A 22,503-nucleotide genomic window follows, 5' to 3' on the forward strand; every position below is an offset into this window, starting at 1 on the left:
TAGAGAGCATGGCAAAACACAGCAGCAAGCAGAGACGAAGTGGGCTGATTTGGCGTGATCTAACGAGTGCTCATTCCATACGCTCGGTGTGGCGGGCACCATTCTAAGGGCCTCTCAAATATTAACTCCTTGAGTCTCTGTGACAGTGCTCGTTCCTGTTCTGCAGCCAGAGAGACAGGCCCAGAGAGTGCCCCCCCCAGGGTTCCTTGGCCAGTAAGTGTGAGGCCGGAACTGAATCCCAGCAGTCAGAGCCAGCTCGATGCCGCGTCTCTGGCTTTAGGATGAGTGCCAAGTGCAGGACACAGACGAGGGCTCTGATGGGAGTGCATGGTCCATTCCAGTGAGCTGAAGAGGGCAGAGAGGCCTGTCGGACCGTGGTTCTTCACCCTGGCTACCCATTACAGTCCCTGGGAAGTTTGAGAAAGTCCTGATGACCAGATCTCATCCGGGCCACTCAATCAGAATCTCAGGGGGAGGCCCAGTCAGGTGTTCTGAAGGGCAGCTGGCCTGAGAAGCTGCTGGGGGCACCAGTCACCGGAACTGGAGCCTGAGAGGGCAGGAGCTCAGGAAGGTGGGAGGAGGGGGAGGTCAGTTGCCTGGGGTGTGGGGGCAGAGAGCAAGGCCCCCGCTTCGTCTTCTGTCTTTCCCTCTTCTCTCCCACCACCAGGCTCTGGGTCTTCCTCCTCTTATCTGACCGCGTGGTCCTCCTTTATCTTTTCTTCCCTTTTCCTCCTCTCCCGTCAGCCTCTTTATCTTCTTCTTTCCTCCTGCTGTTCTCTTATTTTCCCCTTCTCCTGCCCACCGCTTCCTTCCAGTTCATGGCCTCGTGGTCATTTCACTTGACCTCATCCCTCGTCTCAGCAGAAGGTGGGCAGAGGCAGAGCTGCGGCGTTGGATGGATCTTGAAGCTCATTCACGGTGCTCCTGAGGGAATCTGGAATCAAGGGAAGGCCTGGGATGTGTCGGTCCGGTTCTCCAATACTGTAATTCATGTTTCATGCTAGCGAGGGCCATTTCCCTGGGGACATAGCACTGTGGCACCTGGCTCTGGACCAGAGTGGAGAGAGGAGAGCTCGGAAGGTGTGTCTTGTTTTCTGTCGCTGCTGTGGCAGACTGCCCTCCACTTAGTGACTTAAAGAACTCAATTCACATCTCACAGTTCTGTAAGAGAGAAGTCTGACGTGGGTGTCACTAAGCTAAGGTCCAGTGTTGGAAGGGCTGCTTCCTTTCTGGGGGTGTTGGGGAAGACTGCTTCATTGTGTTTTCCAGCTTCTAGTGGCTGCCTGCGTCCCTTGGCTCACGGCTCCTTCCTCCATCTGCATGGCCAGGAGTAACGTGGCGCTTCTCTGGCCCTTCTGTGGTTGCCGGATCACTGTCTCTGAAGCTCCTCTTCTGCCTCCCTCTTCCACTTTTAAGGGCTCCTGTGATTACATGGGACCCACTTGGATAATCCAGAATCGTCTTTCCATTTTAAGGTCATTTTGTTAGCAACTTTAATTCCATCTGCACCTTAATTCCGTTTAGCCATTTAACCTAACATAACCTAACATAAAAACATATTTTAACCTAATGGATTCCAGGGATGAGGATATAGGCATTTTTGGGGGGACATTATTCTCCCTATAATAAGCAGCCTTATAGAGCAGGAGAAGCAGACATTCAGTATAATAGGAGAACAGATGCAAAGTTTTGGGGAATCTGAAGAGTGTTCAAGGTAGGTTTTGAGGAACATGGTAGTGTAGTGTCACTTGGTAGAGTCCTGTAACTGGTCACGACACATACCATCTATATGGTGTATTTTATTTATGAAGTTTACATGTAATTGTTGTTAGTACATATCTCATCAGAATGTCTTCTAGTAAGCAGTACTGTGTGGGGGCACAGGGTGGTGTGGCTGAGGGCCTGTGCCCTAGCCATAGCTGGGGTCTCATCCTGCCTCCCCCTCATAGTAGACTGAGCTCTGTGAGAACTGAATGAGATCAAGAATCTCAAGTACTTTGCCTCAGCCCCAGCACACAATAAACCCCTAATAAATGCAAGCTTTTATTATTGCCATAACTAAGCTGTGTCTTAAGCTTAAGGCTTATAACCTGCCACTCACACTTTCTCCCTAGTGTCCCCTTCTTGCTGGAAGGAAAATGAAAGCAGTGGCAGGGAGACTGTTTCTGACCTATACAACCAGGTGAGATAACATCATTATTATTAGGCTCAGACGTTCTAACTGCTGGCCCCTAAGTTCGATCTAGAATCTGAGGACTCTGCTCCTGCTGCTTATGCCAGTAGCCCCAAATGGTATCTATAGCTGAGTTTTAAATAACATTCGGTTGCAAAACACAAGACAGAAGAGCCTGGGGATGGGGACAGCGATATTCCAGGCTGAACTGAAACTTTCTCAGGTGGGATGAATGACAGCAACAACAGAAATGAGTAGGACTCAGAGATGCCTGGGCAGATCTTTTCTACTTTTTCACTTCCAAATATCATTCCAGGAAAATCTTGACTCTGTTTTATCTGGGAGTGAGATAAAGTCCAATTTCAATAGGAATTTGGGAATGCACACACTTCCTATTAGGTGTTGAGTTCTGGGGCTATATTTGTTAACCAGTAACTGAGAACACATAGAAATGGCCTACCTTTTCGAGGCACTTGTCTGACAACCAAATGGATAAGCTACTCTATCTGACTCCCAAAGGTTGACCAGCTGGTCTGAAAGGGGGCATTGTGTAATTACTGGGGAAATAGAATGTCTCTTGTTTAATATATGACCAAATGGTAGGAGGATCTCAAAAAGAACATGAGCAACAATTTATTTTTTTTAAATAAACAGGCTAAAATGATAACATAAAAATTAAGTATTTATTATTGGGTGTGAACTCCTGTAAGTTATTAAGTATTGCTTTTCTTTATACCCTCCATGATATACTGAACACCTTAGGTACTTCTATAAGAAGGATCTTTTAGCTCCCAAAGATGAAACAGTCCAGAAATTGGATGGAGATCAGGTATGGTTCCATCAGGGCTCTGGGTCTGTTTTTTGCTACTTTCTCCACCTTGCTCTTCACAAAGTGTCACCTTCCTTGGCAGCCTGAAAAGAAGGCAGCTTCATTTTTGTCTCTTCACAACGTACAGAAGAGGAAAAGCCACCTTTCTAATGGCTCCCTAGAGAGAAGAGACACTATATTCAGAAGCTATCAAAGAGCTTTCCTCTCATGAGAACATCTCACTGGCCCAAATTGGGTCATATTCCCATCATTGAACCAATCCCTGTAGCCAGAGCTTTCTCTTCACATCATATTGACCGAGATTAGGTCACATGCCCATCAATGAACTAATCTCTCTGGCCTGGGGAAGGCCTGATTGATTTGTGAGCCATTCACTTTGATCAGGGGAGAGAGATTGCATTCAGAGACATCACACCCATTCCTGGAGCTGGGGCAGGGGTTAGTTCCCCCTGTCATTCTTATGCTGTGTCCTTCATCAGTGGGCAAAGCCCCTGGGTGTACGTGTGCTGGCCAGTTTTGTACTTTCCACTTAATCTTTGCAATAACTCAGGTAGCAGAACTGAGGTCCTGAGTGGTTCAGGAACCAGCCCAACGTATCTCAGAAGTGGTAGAGTTAGGATTTCTAGCTTTTCTGATTCCAGAGTCCAACCTCCTTCTAACACACCATCCTGCCTGAGTGAATGGACAAACAAATGTATGAGGGAGGCAGGGCTCCCTGCATGGAAAGACTAGTAGAGGAATGGTTAATGTGGGAGAACATTTCTTCTGGAAGCCTGGCTCCCCCCCCCCCCACACGCTGGGTAACGCTGCAAATATAACCTACTCCTCTCTGCCTCTGTTTCTCCATTTGTAAAATAGAACTTGTGCTAAATCTCACCCCGTTGGGATGTCATGAAAATTAAGGGAACTAATGCAGGCAGTGAACTTGCAACAGTGTTCCTGCCTGAAAGGCATCATTGCTTTGCTCAGGACGTGTCTCCTATGGGGGCAGTTGGTCATTCATCTGATGGACAATAAAACTGTCCTCCCCCATCCTCTACATGGTCAAAAGGGGGATAGGAGTGTTTATGGAAACCTCCCGAGTATTTCAGCAACAAGGGGCCTTAGAATTTGTAGACAATTTCCAGATGCATTCAAACGCCTTGCAGACAGGTGTATTTAGAACTTGAGGTGACTGGGGAAGAGTCCAAAAAGCCACTGGGTCACTTTTTTTTTTCAGAGCCTAATTCTATTCACAACTTACTCATTGTTCTCACTTATCCTGATGCTGTCCTAATGTTGTCTTCCCTTCCTTGCTTCCTGTTTTTATTTTTTACTCATTTTTTTAACAGTGTTTTTATTTATTTATTTGAGAGAGAGAAAGAAGAAAGCATGCACATGCAGGGAGGGGCAGAGGAGGAGAGAGAGTGACAAGCAGATGCCACACTGAGCACGGAGCCTGATGTGGGGCTCGATCCCACGACCCTGAGATCATGACCTGAGCCAAAATCAAGAGTCTGACACACAGCCAACTGAGCCGGCCAGGCACCCCAGCTTCCTCTTATTTTTTAAAAAATCACCTTCCTCCTTGCACCCTCATTCTATATTTTCCTTCTTTTTTCTTCCCATAATGTAGTACATATTTTTTCCTGTTGGTAGAATTCAGGATGTGATGCAAATGACCTAGAATGGTATGGCAGGAGAGGAGTGGGGTGTCAGTTGGGGGAAGATCGTTGGGGCAGTGGAGGAGGAAGAGAAGGAGGAGGCTTCCCCTCCTGATGATAAACATTGCTTAGACAGTTTTCTTCCCCAAGAAGGAGGAACCTTCTGTTTACAGTGATGAGCCTTGGGGCCCAGAAAGAGAATATCAGGTGTTTGGACTCTTTTGGAGTACTGGAATGATCACATCCACGGGTAAAGACAATCCTTTGTGCTCTTCATCACCTCTCAAAGCAGAAAAAAAAGGTCCTTTCCTCATTCATTCATTCATTCACTCACTTAGCATTAATTACTTACTAGTGCCCAGCTGTATTGCTAGTCCACAAAAGACTTGTGAAGAAGTGTCAATTCTCCCTATGAGAAGGGACTTCGAGAAGGCAAGTTAGGGACAGATAGTGTTATGAAGGGGTAAATTAATTTTATGTTATGTACCATATAGAAGTGACCAGTATGGATGCTGAGTGGTAAATAGTAGGAGACTGGCTGCCTGTGGAATGTTGTGTATGTCCATGAACTTATTTTTTTTTTATTTTGGTAAACTCTTTATAGATATACATTAGTAGTATGTCAAGAAATACCTTGCCAACCTTTGCAGAACACAAGATGCATGTCAATCGGGTTTATATAAAATAGGAAGAAAAATTTTATCCCCCACCTCCGCAAAAAAAGATGAAGAGGCATTGTATTGAGTAAAATATTTCAGATTTTGGTCAGTTGCAGAAGGAATGATACATTTTAGACTTTGATTTATAGTTTCAGCCTCAGAAAGGAAAAGAGGTATGATGCTATGAATGTAATGGGTATAAATAATAATTTTTAAAAATTGCATCAGTGCTGTGGAAGCAGGAGAGTCTGAGCTGACCACACTTGTGGCAAAATTAGTTGAAAGATCAACTTAAATGTTTTATTAGGGTATCAGTCACTGATAACATTCCACTATCTGTACTATTCACTTAGGAAGGTAAAATGGAAATTTTCCATCTGACACATTTATTTCCCCTCTTTAAGTTGGCAAACACTGACTTTTTCCACTGCATTTCTACATAACTGGACTCTTGCCAACCCCCACGCGTGCGTGTGTGTGCGCGCGCGCGCACGTGTGTATGTGTGTGTGTGAGAGAGATTGCTAGGCAGGCTATCACTGGTGCTGTTAGTTCAACTTCTCTGCATTTGGGGGTTAAAACTTGTTTTTCTCTATAGACATTTTACAGGAGTAGGAATCTGATTGTGGTTCTTTTTTGGCAAGTTTGTAAAGGTTTACTGTCAGATCACTCAGGCGGACACAAACAATAGTTAGGATGTTCCATCCCAGAGTCCACTGTGTTCCGTGGCTGTTGCTGTGGGAGTACTGTTTTGTGCTCTTGCTTGGTGTGAGCAGGTACACGGGATCTCTGCCTTTGGTGCCTTTCTGTGGCTGGTCCTTCCACCAGCAGTGGTCTTCTTCTCTTATCAGTTCTCTACCCCTTCTTTAAAGTCCAGCTGAAACAGCCAAGCCACTGCATGTGGTGCGTAGTAGAAAATGATGCCCACCTCCTCCACACTCCGCTGTGCTTATCTGACACTGATCACAAGATGCCTTCATACACTTGCAGTGTACTTTGCGAACATTCAGAGAACACGCGGTATTACTTTGTAGAAGAGCAACGTTGCAAGGACTTGGGGCTTCAAGACTGGCAAACCTAGCCCTGCCTGTCCCTCTCTTTGACTCTTCACTGAGCGTCAGCTTCCTTGCTTCCATGTAGGAGACCCTCCACGCTATTCATATGCTTGCTGGGATAAGGTGCTATACGCAGAGCCATCATTCTTGAGGGTTTGCTACATCCCTGGCCCTGGGCAGAATGCTTTCTGTGACCTCTTCCCTTGTGCAGTGCCTACAAGTGCTAATTCCTTTACCCCCCCCCCCCCCCCCCGTCCTGGGACAGAGTCGGTCCTCACTGAATATTTCTCCAGTAAATGCGAACTGGACTTGAGCTGGCAGGAGGGCTCTGTCTGCTGAGTCAGCTGCCCTGAGTCAGCGGTTGAGATGCACACAGCGACAGCTCCAGAGAGGGAAGATAGCAAGGAGACTGCACTTCCCAGCTCTGGCTACAGGCTGCCAGGGCATGAGTCCCAAGTATGATGGAGAGCTTATGGAGAAGGGAGAATGTCATTTCTGAACTACACTGTTTCCTTTCCCGCCATTTCTTAGTCTCCCTTCCCCCAGCCCCGAAGACCAATTTAGTCTAGAAGAGGTGCAGATCTCATTCTGAGTCACTCCAGGGTTTTATTGGGAATGTTGCATTTTTACTATAGCCCATGGAATGTAAGGACATTGCAGATCTACATTCCTGGACACACACACAAAAAGTCAAGTGAAGTACTGTACCTGGTTAGTGGTAAAGGTCTTAGGAATGTTAGAGGCTCATGCAAATCCCACCTAAATAAAGAATGACATTCCCACCCTAGGGCTGCTCTAAGTGAAGAGAATTTTGGGGATCTCCAGGTTGATGACTCATAGTTTTCCCAGTGTTTTATTTCCAGGAGCCATTGATTAAAGTAGGGTGTAGCATAATATTTTTCTCTTCCAGCTAAGCTATTCCTATCAAGTGGGAAGCTCTGGAAGCTTCTTCAAGCCCGTAGGATATCATTTCATGCATGAAAACCATCGTATTTAAAATGATATTTGAGAGATGGTAGATCGGTTTTTTGCAGCTTCCACTCAGGCTTGTCTTGTTCCTGGGGATTCTTGGGTACAGCACAAGAGTCTGGATGAAAAGAATTTCCTGAGACACATTAAAGAGTCAGTGTTCCCAACTTGCTCTGTTCCTGAAGGCTGGAGTTAATGAGGAAGAGTTTTTCTGTGAATGTCAGGCGTGTTGCAATAACTAGCCACAACGGAATAGTCATAGCAACTTCCACCACTTGGTTTCTTTGTTTTTGTGATGTTGCTGCATGCTTCATTTTATGAGTCTTTTCTGGTGTGTGGTTGAACCCATCTATTGCCATCTTGGGCTTGGATACTTGTATTTAAAAGGAGATGAAGAACAGAGAAAGAAACTGGAAAATTGACAGAATGACATATCCTAAGCACTTATAAATTTATTTCCCTCCCTCCACTTCTGCTGACAGATATTCTGATGATTAATATTCTGATGAGTTTGTGTCTTTGAGGGAGGGAAAATATGTCTTCCCCAAAGGCAGTCTTGAAAAGAAGACCAGAACAAGACATAAGAAGTATTGTGAAAATGGACTTTTGTCTGTGATGTCAATATTTTGGATATGGACCCACTCTAGTAATATTCTTTTTGAAGTAAGATAAATGAAAATTATTAGCAACACTTTTTTTGGGAGGGGTCATTTGTGTACTTGAGGCCTTCTCTTTTGCTCACAGGAATGCTAATTTATATTTGAGTGAAAGCTCTTAGAATAGAATATAAGGACTGGTAGAATTCTTCTTCTTCTTCTTCTTCTTCTTTTTTTTTTTAAAGAGATGGGAAGAGAGAGTGAGTGAAAGAGAGTGAGAGAATCTTAAGTAGACTCTAGGTCCAGTGTGGAGAGGTGGTTGGCTTGATCTCACTGGCCTGAGATCATGACCTGAGCAGAAATCAAGAGTTGGATGCTTAACTGACTGAGCCACCAGGACAGGTGAAATCTACTGTCCCTATAGAAAGGCCTAACTGGAGGGTATTTGTGCTTCCTGTGCATCGATTCCCAGGATGGAAGTCTGTGCCTCTGCAGGGGTGCGTGTGGGGAACCACTAAGAGCTGGCCTTCCCGGAAGGCGGCGGGAAGGCTCTGACCAACCCAAGCAGAAGGGCTGGGATCACAGTGAAGTGGGGTACGAAGGTGAGGATATTGACTTCTTAAGGAGCAAGCGCCACTGTGTCACTGTATGGACCCCGCCCCTGCAGGGAGTTTGCCTCCGTCCCTAACAGTCTGTTTTTAGAGTTTCTATTCAGGTAACATTTTCATTTCGTCTCTGCTTGTACTTAGAAGAGATGCCAAAGGCAACTTCTGGGCTTCACCTAGCCATTTTCGGAAGTTACGTTCCTGTAACCCTGTAGATCAGAAAGACTTTTGTCATTTCCCACTTCTAAAAAGTTTTTCTTTCTGAATTTTACGATTGGGTATTTTTTCCCCACTTGTTCTTTACTATTTGACATCAGATCCTGTCGAAATGTGGATACTTTTTCAAGTGAAAAAAAAAAAAAAAGCCAGTTCTACAAATAGGGCCCGAGAAAGAAGGCAGAGTGTCTCCCTGCCGTTACCCTGTGCTGGAGTTCCTAACCTCCCTGGCACACAGGAACGAGTGTGTGTGTGTGAATGTGTGGACGGGAGGCATGAACGCAGCCATCGAATTGGCCAGGCCGGTGACCGGCGAGCCCGCCCCCACCCTCTTCCCCCTCCCCCTCCAGCGCTCACAGTCAGGAAGCAGCTGGCTGCAGGCCGGCCCTCGCGGCCGATCTCACATCCACACTCCTCTCGGGGCCGCCTCCCTCCCTCCCTCCTTTCTCTCCCTCACCCCTCCCTCTCTTCTCCCCCTCCCTCTTCCCTCCCCCTGCAGCCGCGTCCACACTGCGCCGCCCATGCAGCCCAGAGCGCGGCGCGCAAGGGCACCCAGCGCCAGGGCCGATACAGTTGCCCCTCCCCGCACCGCCCCCCACCTCCACGCCCGCCGCGGCCGTCCAGGCTCGCACCAGCGCTCCCCCAACGGAACCCGCGGAAAGCAATTAGCCAGCATCCCGCACCGGCCCCCAGACGCATCCCGGCCCAGGGCGAGGATGAGCAGGACAGGCGAGGCACAAAGTCGAAACTCAACTTTTTAAAAACATTTGCGTGTGTATGTGTATGTGTGGGGGGAGAATGAGCTGATGCCGAGGGTCCAGCCACCCCCCGTTCTGCCTCCTCCTCCCCCTGCCGCCGCTGCCCTCGCACACGCGCGCGCACACACACGGCACTTGGGCCGGGTTTCCGCGCTCCGTCCCCCGGCTTGGATGGGAGTTTTCATTTCCGAAGGAGGCAGAATCCGCGGAGCGCTCTGAAGGGCTGGAGCCCCAAGTTACTCCTCGCCAGCGCTGGCCGCCGCTGTCACTCGCAGGCGGGCCGGGGAAGGGACCCGCACGCCTGGCTTTGTTGTGGAAATCCGGGTTACCTGGTAAGTGGATACCATAGGAACTTTGCTCGCAGGCGAGAGACGGGAGAAACCGGTGCTCGAAAGAGTGGGGGAGTTAACGCTCCGAGACACAAACTAGGGATTAGAAATAGTTTTCCACGCTGAGCCAGTGGCGTTTGCGCGGGTTTAAGGCTAAGCATACCCCCAGCCCCAGATTTTCTAAAAGCTCTGTTTGTTGAGATAGCAACCCTGGGTTAGGAATCAAGCCCTGTTGTTGTCAGTTGCCTAAGAGCACCGAGTGTAGAAGACGGAAAGGAAATCAACAAGGTATTAAAGTTTCTTTAATTAGGAAGAGTTTTTGTTTTTGGTTTTTCTTTTAAACAACAGAGGCTAGAGGGCCACACAATCAAGGCAAGTTGCAGGATGCAGGGGGCATGTCCTGCACGCCACCCAGGAGTCCCAACTGAAGGGAAACTTGGGAGAAGTGGGAATCGATGGGGTGACGTGAGGTCCCGCGCGCACACGGGGCTGTAGTTGCGTTTTCCAATTCCACGTGTTTGTGGAGCTCCGCTAAGGGTGTTTTTCATGCCTACCATCTCGCCAAAGACCATGTCCCCGTTGCTCAGGAAGGTCCTTGGGTTGGGGGTACGTTGGCTAGTCGCTGGGAGAGGTTCTGTGACCCGCAGCCTCCAGGTCCATAACTATAACCTCCCACGCCGCGGAATGCTCAGACATACCCAGACGCTCACACTCCCCACTGGGTTCGTCACTTTGCGTTTACATTTTTATGGGGCCCGACAAAATGTCAGCACTGTTTGGAAAATGTCTCAGTCTCGGGTGCTCTGTCCTGGTCGCGGCTGCAGTCCCTGTAAATGACCCCGTGTGTATTTTGAAGTCAGTCCGGGCCGCTCTCCCTGGAAAGCGTGAGTGAGCAGCCGGCTCTCGCCTAGACACACACCTTGCCCCAAGCGACACTTCCAAGTTACTCACTGGAGCTGACAAGTCATCTCGGGGACGAGGAAGTTACCCAAGTGTCTGGAAAACTTGGCCCTGATGGATTTGTCATCCTATGTATGATTCAATTAGGTACCTGGAGGGAGAAGCTTTGGGAAAGGTGGTTTCTGGCTTCCTGGGTCGCGCCCTCGACTTGGGGGGGTGTTTGGGAGGCAAGAAGCGAAAGGAGACCCGAGGGTTCAGACACGAGCTTGATGGGAGCTCCGAGCCGCGGCTACCCCGGAACCCCAGCTCGGGCCAGGAAGGGCAGTGCGCTGGTCCCCGCCGCTTGGGTTTTCCAGCCGTGGGCTAGCGGCGGCGCCCTTTCGGCCCGACTTACTCAGGACTGGGTTGCACAACAGGAAACCGGCACGAGTTTGTTTTGTTTTGCTGCGCTAGCTCGCGGACCAGGCGGAGGGTTAGGGTCAGAGGCGGCCGGCGAGTGACAGGGTCGCAGCAGAGCGCCCCAGCCAGGGCCTTTCGCCTCCACCCTCAGACCCGCCCTCGCTCCCTGCGGTGGAGCTTAATGCCCCCGACCGGGACCTCTGCGGGCCCAACGGGGGGGTGGGGGGAGTGGGGGGTGGGGGGTCGGGAACTGATAAGGCTGCCCTTCTTCTGCCCTTCCCCAGGCGTGTCTCTCCACCCGGCGAGTCCCCAGCACCTCTCCGGATCTCTCAAGCCCTCCCCCGGCCTGGAGAGCCCCCCCCGCCCTTCTGCTCTGTATTCTGCTAGGCTTCGCGGGGTTCTAGAGGCCCTCATCTCTGGAGCATCTAAACCCGGGCCAGGGGCTGCGCGTGGAGGGTACTTCCGGAATGGCAGGGAGCAGCGTCTGTTGGGACTGGACTCTTGCAACTGCCACCCCCTTTGAAGGGAGAAATGGGCTTTGCACCCTCTCCCCACCTACTTCCAGAACATCAGTATCTCCCCAGAGTTTGGGCCGGGATGGGGGTGGAGTGCTGGAGTTTGTGAGGAGAGGGACGCATTGCAGCTCCCCCCAGCGGACCAGTTCCCTTTAGGATATGGGAGCTGGGAATGCCAAGTTTAGGCTGTTAAAGCTAGCAGGGACCTTGGAAATCACCTATGGACAAGGAAACCCAGAACCCAGAGACTTTTAGGGCTCCGTCCAAGCCTTCATAGCCAGTTGTCACAGATGCCGGGCACACACTCAAGTTTCCCAATTTCCAGTGCAGAGAGCATTTCTTGGCGTGAAGGTGAACTCAAGACAAATGTGAAGTCTCCTTATGTCCCCACTGAAAGCTTCGATGAGTCATGATTTCTGCCTTGGGAGTTAGCCAGACATCCGTTTTCCCCTGTGTCCCGTTCTCCATTAGACTACCCTTTTACACTAAACTGGGAAGCCTATTTTTTTTTTTTAAATATAGAATTGATTTGTTTGGTTTTAATCCTCTCATTCCTCTTCTCCCTCCTCTAATTTTGCTTCCTTGGTGAAATGTTAAGTGAGCGCAACCTGCGAAGTTTTGCAGAAAAAGGATCTGCCCACGTGAGGGCTGGGGGACAGCTTGCCTCCTTGTAGAGACAGGAGTGTGTGGTATTACATGTTATTGTTGCAACTGGGAACATGCCGAAGGTTACGGATCACATGTACGTGCGCTCCAGTTTTCAGATGTTTTCACTAGTTGTCTATGGCAGTCCCACTAGACCAGCCACTGCCTTTGAAAGGAAGAGTAGGGGACATTTCTTTTCCAGTTCCTTTCAAAACACTTTTCCTTATTTGTAGTTGGATTCTTTTCTTTTGTTGCTCAGAGGACGCAACAGTTCTTGAGTTCAGTCTAAGTGCTGCTGTAACTTCCTCTCTTCCTGGTTCACCTTAGGCCAGCTGTGAGAGGACATCTTTTCTCGGAACCCTGATTCTACCCAAGTTCCTTAATAGTAGTTAGTTTGTCAGAGGTGGAATACCGGGGGTCTGTTGGTTTGCTTGGAAGTGATCATCATTCCAAATAGGAAAAGCGAATTTTGGGGGGGTGGGGTGGACCCTGAGGTTCAGCGAGTGGGTGAAATTCCTCTTGGCCCCAAATAGGCAGGATGGGGGAGGTGAAAAACAGCAAACTAGTATTTGGTACCAATCCTGTCTTCATTCATATGGCAGAAAGTGGTCTTCCATTGTTTCAAAAGAGAGCTGAGTGTTCTCAGTCTTTTTTTCTCTGCGTGTTCTTTCTTGCTACTAAATTAAGCCCGAGGACATTCTTTTTACTTTTGTCCCTCTCATATTGTAGGTATTGATCTCTGGATTTGAAATGTTAATTTGTAATTCTTCTCGAATAGAGATGAAGTACTTCTTGAAGGAGATAATTCAGGAAGTGGCATCCTGTGCACATTCTCTTCCCTGGAGAAGTCATTTTCTATGTTTTTATAATTATTTTCTGTAAAGGATATTATAAAGAAGGTGGAAATACAGGACTTTCCACTAAGTTTGGTTGCTTCATAGACTTAATTAGGATTGAAAATAAAATTAAAAAATAAATAAATGGAGCATAGGAAATTGTACTGCCTTACTCATTCCTAGAGGATGAGACATGCAAGAAAATCTTGAAATGACTCTAACATGTAGTTTGATAAGAAGATGCCCATGTTCCAAGTTTTCCAAGTTTTCCATTTACTTCAGGCGACTTAACACAAAACCCAATTTTTTTATTGAGCTGAAATAAAATATCCATACAGAAAAGTACACATATCTTAAGTTTGATGAATTTTCACAAGCTAAATGCAACTGATTAGCTGGCATCCAGATCAAGAAATAGAACATTACCAACACTCCTCATACCTCTCACATACAGCCTTCCACTCACTTTGTTCCCCCCACCCCCACAATAAACACTGCCTTGACTTCTAACAGATGTATTAGTTTTGCCTGTTTTAAAAAATACCTAATGTGAGTGGAAAAATTCAATATATATTCTTGGGTCTGGCTTCTTTCGCTGACATAACAGTCTTCTAATAGGCCAAATAATTTGGATTTCCCTTAAAACATGGTGGGAATAGTTTAGCTTGGTTCATCAGGCATTGCTTAATATGATAGAATTAAAGAGAACACTGACAAAACAAGCTATACTTTCTCTGCTAATGATGGTCTGATGGGGGATAGCAGACAAGAGTAAAACGTCCAGCATGAAGCCAGTGTGGGATGAGCAAGGAGAATACCAAGGGGCTCCTTCCTCCATGACTGTTCCAAGTGCATTTGACAGCCCCTCTGTTAGGGCCACCAATCCCCAACCAAAAGAAGTGCCTGGTCTCCATACTGAAGTGACTGTGTTTGTTTTCCAGCTTTGACCTACGATTTTTCATTGTTCATGGGTATATCACGATAAAGGCCAGAAGGCTTAGAAGAATGCTGTAGTGTCTGTGCTACTTTCTCCTGTCAGAGAAAGGAATGAACTGGGGAACATGCACCTGTGATTTAACTGGCTCCGCAGGACACAGAGTGGGGGATTTGTGATCATACAGTTACACCTTATTGTACTGGATTTATTTGGGCAATAAATGATAAATATAGGATATATATACATAATTATATATTTCATTGATCCCACATTTTTTCAATATAAATGAGTAGTACAGTATGAGTATAATAAATGCACATAATATACAAATGTAATATAAAAATCCATACATGTATAATACATGTAGTATGAAAATGTAAGTATATAGTTATAATATAAAACCATCTATGTACATATAAGGACCAGTGACAGTTCAAAGGTAAATTAGGGCCCCTAATCATGTTGTCATTACAATTTAGGCAGGGAGATCGAACACAGACAGAACCATAAGGCAATGTAGAAAGTTATGAATGCTATAAGAGAGGGATTTCGAATAAAATAGTTAACATTTATTGGGTCCTTCTATGTGCCAGGTGCTATGTTAAGCAAGTAACATACTTGATCTCATTTAATATTTTATAATCCCATGAACTTTGTATAATAGTGTAATTCTAACCATTTTGCAAATAGATACAGATATTAAGAGAGGATCAGGGAAGGCCTAAAGTGGGTATCTGGGGTGGACCTGGAGGGTAAGTAGGATTTGGATTTGGGGAAAAGGGGGACAAAACAAGGAAGAAGGGGAAAGACCACCCATGTAGACTCTAAGACAATATTATAGGATGAGCAGAAACAAGGATCCAATTAAGTTCCACTGTGGGAACAAAATCAGGGGATTTGTCTCTAAAACTGGAATCATGGGAGCTGTAAGTGGTTGAGAGCAGGCTTGAAATGAAGAAAGCTGATGGGGCCATTCTCGTCTGATGTGATCTCCTCAAGGCCAAGCATGGGAACAACTGCACATTCCTTCAGGTGCAGCAGGCCTTGCTGAACTGCAGATGGGGAGATAGGGTTACAGCGCCAGACCGGACCCTGTCCCGGGGGCCTTGGTAAAGAGATCAGACTTTCTTCCTTTCTTTTTCTTCTTCAAGATCAGATTTTCTAAATATCAGTTATTCCCGAAGTTTCATTTCTAGGCCTGCTGAAAACTGTACGCAGAAAACTAATCAGATGCCAGGGCTATGTATGAATTCTTGTTATTCTTGGGTGTGAAGAAATGGATTAATGTTTTCCCAACCTTTCCAGCATGACCAGTGGATTCCACTTCTTTCTGTAACTTGAGTCATTCATGTTGATGTGTTCCTTTTTTCCCCTTTCCTCCTTTCTTTCCTATCTTTCCCTTCCTTTCCTCCTCCCTTTCTTTCTCTCTCTCTTTCTTATTTTCTTTTCTTTCTTTCTTTTTCTTTCTTTTCTTTTCTTTCCTTCCTATAAATATGTTGTCATGTTGCTTAAAGCCTAGTCATTGTTGTGAATGTTCATACTTCTGCAGTGACGTCAGTGAACATAATTTAACTTGTGTAAAACTTTTGTCTATTAACACTAAAAATAGTTTTATCGGTCACTTTTAAGTAATAACTACACTGAAGGGAAGAAATCACTCAGTTATACATGTGATGCGGGACACTTTAATATGCTTGAATATTTGGTTTAATGAGTGTTGAATTCAATTTTATTTCTAGAATCTCCTGTAAGTAGTTATTTATTACCTGTTTGAGAGGATTGTGATCTTTACCTTTGTAAATAGTTATTCATATGGACCAAGTAGTCATCTGTAAATGAAAAATGACAAAGAATGCACTTGGCATTTGCCGTATTTTGCTACATATGTATCTCCTCATATGAGGCTGGAGGTTATCTTGTTTTTGAAAGAAAAGCCAGTTACTCTTTTATATTTCTGAAGAGGCCTTTGTGTCTCAAACCATGGCCGCGTGGAGTTCCCTCTTTGCAATTCAGGTAATTAATTCAGTGGTGACATCATAAGGAATGTGTTCATTTTTCCATTTCAAATTCCTCTTCATTGGATCTGATGGTTAACTCATATTAAGAACACATTTTGAAAAACTCAGTTCTCAAAGGCAGTTATGTGTTAATTGAAACTTGTCCCCCCTTAGCATTATAAGAAGGAGATTCTCTTTCAGGGAAGGTCCTCTCCCTTCTGCAATGAGGAATCACTACAATTGTGGGTCGTTTTGATCTTAATTCTGTTAGTTGCTTGATTTTTGACGTTTATAGAGCACAAGTGATTAGTGATATTCATTGAGTCGAATGCACAGTGAAAAGAAAGCAGTGGTAGAATAATAGCTTTGTATTGGTGAATCCTTATGTTTTATAAAGATAAAAATGAGCTTTTAGATCCTTTGCTCATTACAGCTGTATTTTGATATTTGTTTTACTTTGGTTCAACTCTGTCTATACCTGCACCTTTTCTTTTTGTTAGGTGCCTGGGCATGCTTTTGTAACAGTGGTTTTTATACCTTTTTGACTGTAACTCACCATAAGACCTATTTTTCATCTTACCCAATATACACTATATGCATTGAAGATATACAGACATGTACACTCACAAGTAACTGAAACAAAATAGTACTTAACCATTAATACAGTTGATGTACTCTGGCAGCTTCTACTTTGTTCTAGTCAATTCTATTTCATTAAAAAACATGTTTTCCATTGAATAATTGATTTCAGTGCCTACCAACAGATTGCAACCAGTGTGAGAAACACTGCTTTAAAAAGAGCCCTTTGTTAAACGTAGATCTAGGAACTTAGGGCCATGCATGGTTACCTTTCTGAACATATCTATGTTTGTCTTAAAAATCTTTTTGGTTCCAAGTACATTCTCATTTTGTGTGATTTCTTACAGTCCTAATTATTCCCCTCACCCTGCCATTTGTGATAGGGTCACAGATTTCTAGAACTTTCTGTACTCATTGATGAGTTAATGATTGAGGCAAAGTAAATGAAACATTTGTAGGTAATTACTACTAAAATTAGTGACATTCCGTAAGCGGGGGCGGGGGGGGGTTGGTCTGAGAGTTGTATAGATGGATTAAAGTATGGTGAAAAGATTCTAAGAGAGGTTACTGAATTTTTAATATTGCCCTCCGGTAGTATTTTCCTGAAGATACGGGATTTCTTTTAGCAGTCTGTAATCACAGCCTTTGCGTGGCAGGTTGTCGATTCTGCTTTGATTTTTGAGTTAGGATTGGCTGACTTAGAGACTAGATTCCTGAATTGGACTTGATCTTTTTCTCCTACTTCTGTCCCTCTTCCCCTTTCCTCTAGCCTTTCTTTCCTTTGTCCATATTTACTACCTGCAGCATTTGGCATATCATAGCCATTAACTTAAATTTAAAAGGGCACTGCCAGGTGTTCCCTACTTAGGGAAGTTATTTTCATTGAGAAAATTTTATAAAATATAAAAATAAAAAAATTAAAATGTGTATATCTCTAGATAGCTAAGGGTTGAAATCCACAGCTAAGACAATCAGGAACTCTATTTGATGGGATCCATAATGTGCATTATATTATCTTTTCTGAATGGTCTTTGAAAGAATGGCCTTGAATCCCTGCAGGGAATAGTGATTTGTCTTCATATTTGTAATTGATATAACTCAGCCCTAAACCTCTTTGATTTGTAAGATTGTATTTTATTGGTGATTATGTTGCTTGAATAATGTGTGTACATCTTAGTGTTCAGAATAAGTATGTTAACATTCTTAGCATTTCTGACATCAGACCGGGGTAGTACCTACATGACTGTTTAATCCATACGTGGTAACTACCAGGTGTAGCCTCTGTAGTTTGTGCTCGATGTCCCACTACTGTGGAAGTATCCCACCCAGCCCTGTTTCCGTGTAACTTCTGTGTAACGTCTGTGAATCTGTCAGCCTCACCGAATAAAGTTATGAAACCACAGAAATGATCAGCTCCACTTTGTTGTGGATTACTTTATCATAACATAGCACACTCCCTTTCAACTTAGAGACATGGTACTGTACACGTCCAGTGCATTTCCTCTATAATACCCTCCTGTTTCACAGGCGCATGTTTGCACTTTCCTCTTGTTAAAATTGCAGACGAATAATTTTGATTTATTGGTTACATCTAATATAGCTGTGTTTATATTGTTGCCAATAAAATGACTTACACGATTGGTTTTTGTTTATACAATCTTTTCTGAGGAGTCAGTCACCTGTGTTAGGACAAGGTACATTCTGCTGATTAAAATGAACTCCTGGGATCTAAGAACATTCAGCTCTATCTGTCCTTGATTGAATTGCAAAATGTGCTTCACACTGCAGCCGTGCATGAGAATAACTTATATTATCTGTCAATAGGCTTTTCATTTCTATATTCTTCTGGCTACAAAAGCCGTAACTGAGAGAAGCGCAGGGGAATAGCTTGGGCCTATTAATGATGAAGGCAGTGATGTTGAAAAGGCAGTTAATGAAATTATAGAATCATTAACCCGAAGGGAAAAAAATAAAAAGAATCAATAAAAACCCGACTTTAGATGGCTTAGATGTATATAGAAGCAGCAGTTCAGGAGCATTTTTGTTTGCTGACCAGTATTTTGTGTCTCATTATCAGATTTTCTAAGCAGGGTAAGAAACGCTTGTGGCATAAGGAATGGAAAATGTAACAAAGGCTAAATGTAGCCTAAGGAAATGAAATGATGTATGAAAATTAATAATTAACTGGCTCATCAGATGAATTATGACTCTAGATGAGTTTATTAATGATATTTACTAAGAAAGGGCTTTTGGCTGTAAATAGGCATTATGGAACTTGTGTTTTTGGAATTTTCTTGAATGGCTGAGTTAACATTGCTTTTCACTTGTTGGATCTTTTTAAATCTGAGACATAGCACCTGGAGCCTTGGGTAGAAGGTAGAGTCATGATTTTGTATTTTGATCAAAGTCGTAGCTTTTTCAAAACAGTGAAATTATTAAATGGTTTTGTGCCTTAGTTTCCTTAAGAGTTAAGTAATTTCCTTTCTGACCTGACTTACAGGAGCATGTTTTAGGAGTTTGAAAGTGGTCAACAGGAAAGATTTATTAACTTATGCTGACTCATTTAACAGAATGAGCATTTTCATTGTTTGAACAGACAGAGCGTTGAAACTCTAAATGTATCACCATGTCGGATCCAAAGTACCCTAAATTTGTACTTTCAGATGTTCCTTGCATTTTCTTTTTCTTTTTTTTTTTTTTTTTCTTCTTATTTCTTTCTTTCTTTTTTTTTGTTCCTGTTGACAGCTTTGGGTAGGCAGTGGGTGGAGGGTGGAGGAGAAAGTAATTCTGGAGAACTAGAACAATTTTTTTTTTTTAAAGAAAGATAGTGTGCTGGCGGAGGAGGGAGGGGCAGAGGGAGAGGGAGAATCTCAAGTAGACTCCCCATGGAGTGTGGAGCCAGATGTGGGGCTTGATCTCATGACCCTGAGATCATGACCTGAGCCAAAATCAAGGGTTGGGCGCTCAACCGATTACACCACCCAGGCGCCCCTTGAATAGGTTTTTAAATAGAAAAATGATCTGCCAGTGGAATCCTACCAGTTAGGTTTTGATATTGATTAGTTGTGATTTTGTTTTTTGGCAAAGTGTAGGCAAATTTTATCCCAAGGTCCATTTATTAAGGTAAGTGTTGTCTTACAACACACTGCTGAGGTGAGAACCTCCTATCAGCTCTTGCTTTGGTGGAGTGGATGAAGATTACTATTTCTGCTTCCATGTCTGCTCTGTCCTCTTGATCTAAGTGCCATAGATATAAAATCTACAGATTTATCTTTGATCATCTTAAGTGGGTATTTTTGATAATCTTCCTTATCTTGATTATTGGGGGATCAGAATTTTAAGAGACTGTATTGCTTATTGTCAACTTCCTCGTTTTATGGATGAAATCTGTAAGCCCAGGGAAGTTATAAAGGATTTGCTAGAAGTAGAACTCAGGTGTCCTGGCACTCTGACTCAGTAAGGATGAGTCTTCCTGAAAAGTTGGCAGTTTATTCCTTTTTTGTTACACGTGGATTTAGGATTATAAATGATCACAGAGCCTTGCTAAAAAGTATAAAAGTACGATAATACTGACAGATAAAATTGATTTTTAAATTCTAGTTTCTAATGCTTGAAATATCTGTTGGCATAATTAATGTAAAAACTGGGTTATTAGTCATATTTTCGCATAGAGTTTATTTTATTTTTGTCTTGAGGCTGGTGTTCTTAGCTTGTATGCCATTACCTTACTGGTGTTTCTTTATGGCATTAATCACTTTACTTTCTGGTTTCGCCTTTTTAGTGATAAAATTTAAATGCATTTTTGTTATTGTTGTTACGTTCAACCTAAAGCTATTTAAAGCAGGAGTGCAGTTTATAAATAAAATAAAATAAAATAAAAGTCCAGTTTGACAGGCTGGTATGAGTGTCTGATACTTAATTAACTTCTCTGCATGTTAATTATTTTTCTTGCAGACTCACCCTCTTAATGATCTAACCTAATGCTAAGTACCTACTTACGTCTTTTTATCCAGATTTTTGCTTGTATGTGATCTTGCTGACAAAAAGGACTCCTTTGTTTTAAAAAACCTGTAAGTGGGCATACTCTGTGAATCTACAGACACTTGTCTCCGGACTCAGGGTGACTCATAGCGCCAGTCATGTTGGATGAATCCTCATTTTCAGCAAATTGCCAATCCAGCACATATACTTAATTATTTATTTTGGTTGGTGCTGAATAAGTGGTCTCTTCTGCAAGGCTCAGAGTATGCGGAAAACACAGTTTTATGAATGTGTGGAGAAGAGATGGGAAACATCCTCTGGCAAAGCACGGAGACATGTAATGATTGTTGTTCATAGTCAACCCACAACTCAGCAGACCTGCTGATAATACACTGGAGTTCCTTTTTCTTTCTTTTTCTGTTTTACACTGGAGTTCTTAAATGGACATAGCAGCGAAGGCATTGGGATTTTTGATACTAGGGTTCACTTCTTAATGTTCCATGAAACAACTTAAGCTTAAAACATAGGGCACCTGGGTGGCTCAATTGGTTAGGCAACTGCCTTTGGCTCAGGTCATGATCCTAGAATCCCAGGATCGGGTCCCACATCCGGCTCTTTGCTTAGTGGGGAGTTTGCCTTCTCCTGACCCTCTCCCTCTCGTGCTCTCTCTCTCAAATAAATAAATAAATAAAATCTTTAAAAAAAGCTTAAAACATGAAAAAAGCTTCAAGCATAAAACAAACCTTATCAGGTTTGGCTGAGCTGGGTTTCCTTGTCCATTCTTGGTGACGGTAGTGGAGAGAAGGGCAGGAGCCGGACCTCAGAGCATTTCTAAGGACTGGATGGCATGGCAGTATGAAATGTGACAGACTGGTAGAATTCTTAATAAAGTAGAGAATTGGCAAAGATGAGGAAAACATTCCAAATGTTATATTGTTAGTAATTTTTGAAGTTTCTCAACATTTGGGCACACAGAGTAAACTTTGCGGAGGGCAGAGTGAGTGCTTGATTTTTGATTTTCTAAAAGGATAAAGAAGAAAAAAAAAACCCTCTTCACAGAGAGTTTTCCCTCTGTGCTGTTCTGTCCCTAATGTCTAATGGAGCCATTTGCTTGGGAGCTGGCTGGGAATAATTGTCTAAGACACGGAGTGGATCATACAGACAAAGTAGGAATCATCCAGCTGAGAATATCTGACCACTTGCTGCTTGGGCACTCAGTCATCTCTCCTGTATTTGTTCAGCTTTGGCTTCTTTTCATGACGATCATATCTGTGTGCAAAAGAATACAAAGTGTGACTTTGTTTGTCAATCATTTGGAATAGTGATGCTTAGTCACCTCGAGTCTGTGTATGTTTTGGGGAGCTGTTGGTTAAGGGAGGGAAGAACTTTCCTGAAGATTTGTAACCAGGGAGTACTGACATTATGTCCTGTGGTCGTATCAGTGCTGTCGGTTCTCTCTTTGCCAGTTGAGGAACCGGGTGCTGGGATGGCAGACGGAGCTACGTTTGTGGAACCATGGTTGATTTACTGTGTGTGGTGTATGGTGAACACACTTACCTTTAGAAGGGCTCTTCTTGCAGGATGCTTTCCATAAAGTGTTTTGCACAGACTGTTCCTTCTCTAGGATCTTGGTAGAAGGTGAGAGTATTGTCATGTTGATTCTGTTTCCATCCCCATAACTCAGAATCGTTAGGGAACCAAGACTCCGATGCTGCTGTAGTGTTTGGATATGTGGGTCCATGATGTCTTTGCAAGAGTCCCAGACTCTTGTTTTTATCTTTTGTAAGCCTAGGGACTGAAAACTTTGCTCTTATGGTAAAAATCAGACGTGGTTTAATATCCTCATAATCTCACGTAGAGGCCTTATCAGACTTTTGCTTGTTT

At 44.0% G+C, this 22,503-nt stretch overlaps 1 protein-coding gene across 2 annotated transcripts in view; it reads left to right on the plus strand.

Annotated features, from left to right (window-relative positions):
• The window catches only part of GLIS3 (GLIS family zinc finger 3), a 493,142-nt gene that overhangs the window by 50,326 nt on the left and 420,313 nt on the right, over window positions 1–22,503 (plus strand). The window contains exon 1 of one of the 2 annotated variants that reach the window (XM_032866526.1): window positions 9,404–9,833. The exons of the other annotated variant lie outside the window; for it this stretch is intronic. The gene's annotated coding sequence lies outside the window, so the exon portion shown is untranslated. Of the gene's footprint in view, window positions 1–9,403; window positions 9,834–22,503 lie in introns of those variants that run through there. 2 annotated transcript variants of the gene reach the window in all.

Source organism: Lontra canadensis, unplaced genomic scaffold (assembly GCF_010015895.1).
Source record: "Lontra canadensis isolate GAN:19392208 unplaced genomic scaffold, GSC_riverotter_1.0 scaffold31, whole genome shotgun sequence".
NCBI lineage: Eukaryota > Metazoa > Chordata > Mammalia > Carnivora > Mustelidae > Lontra > Lontra canadensis.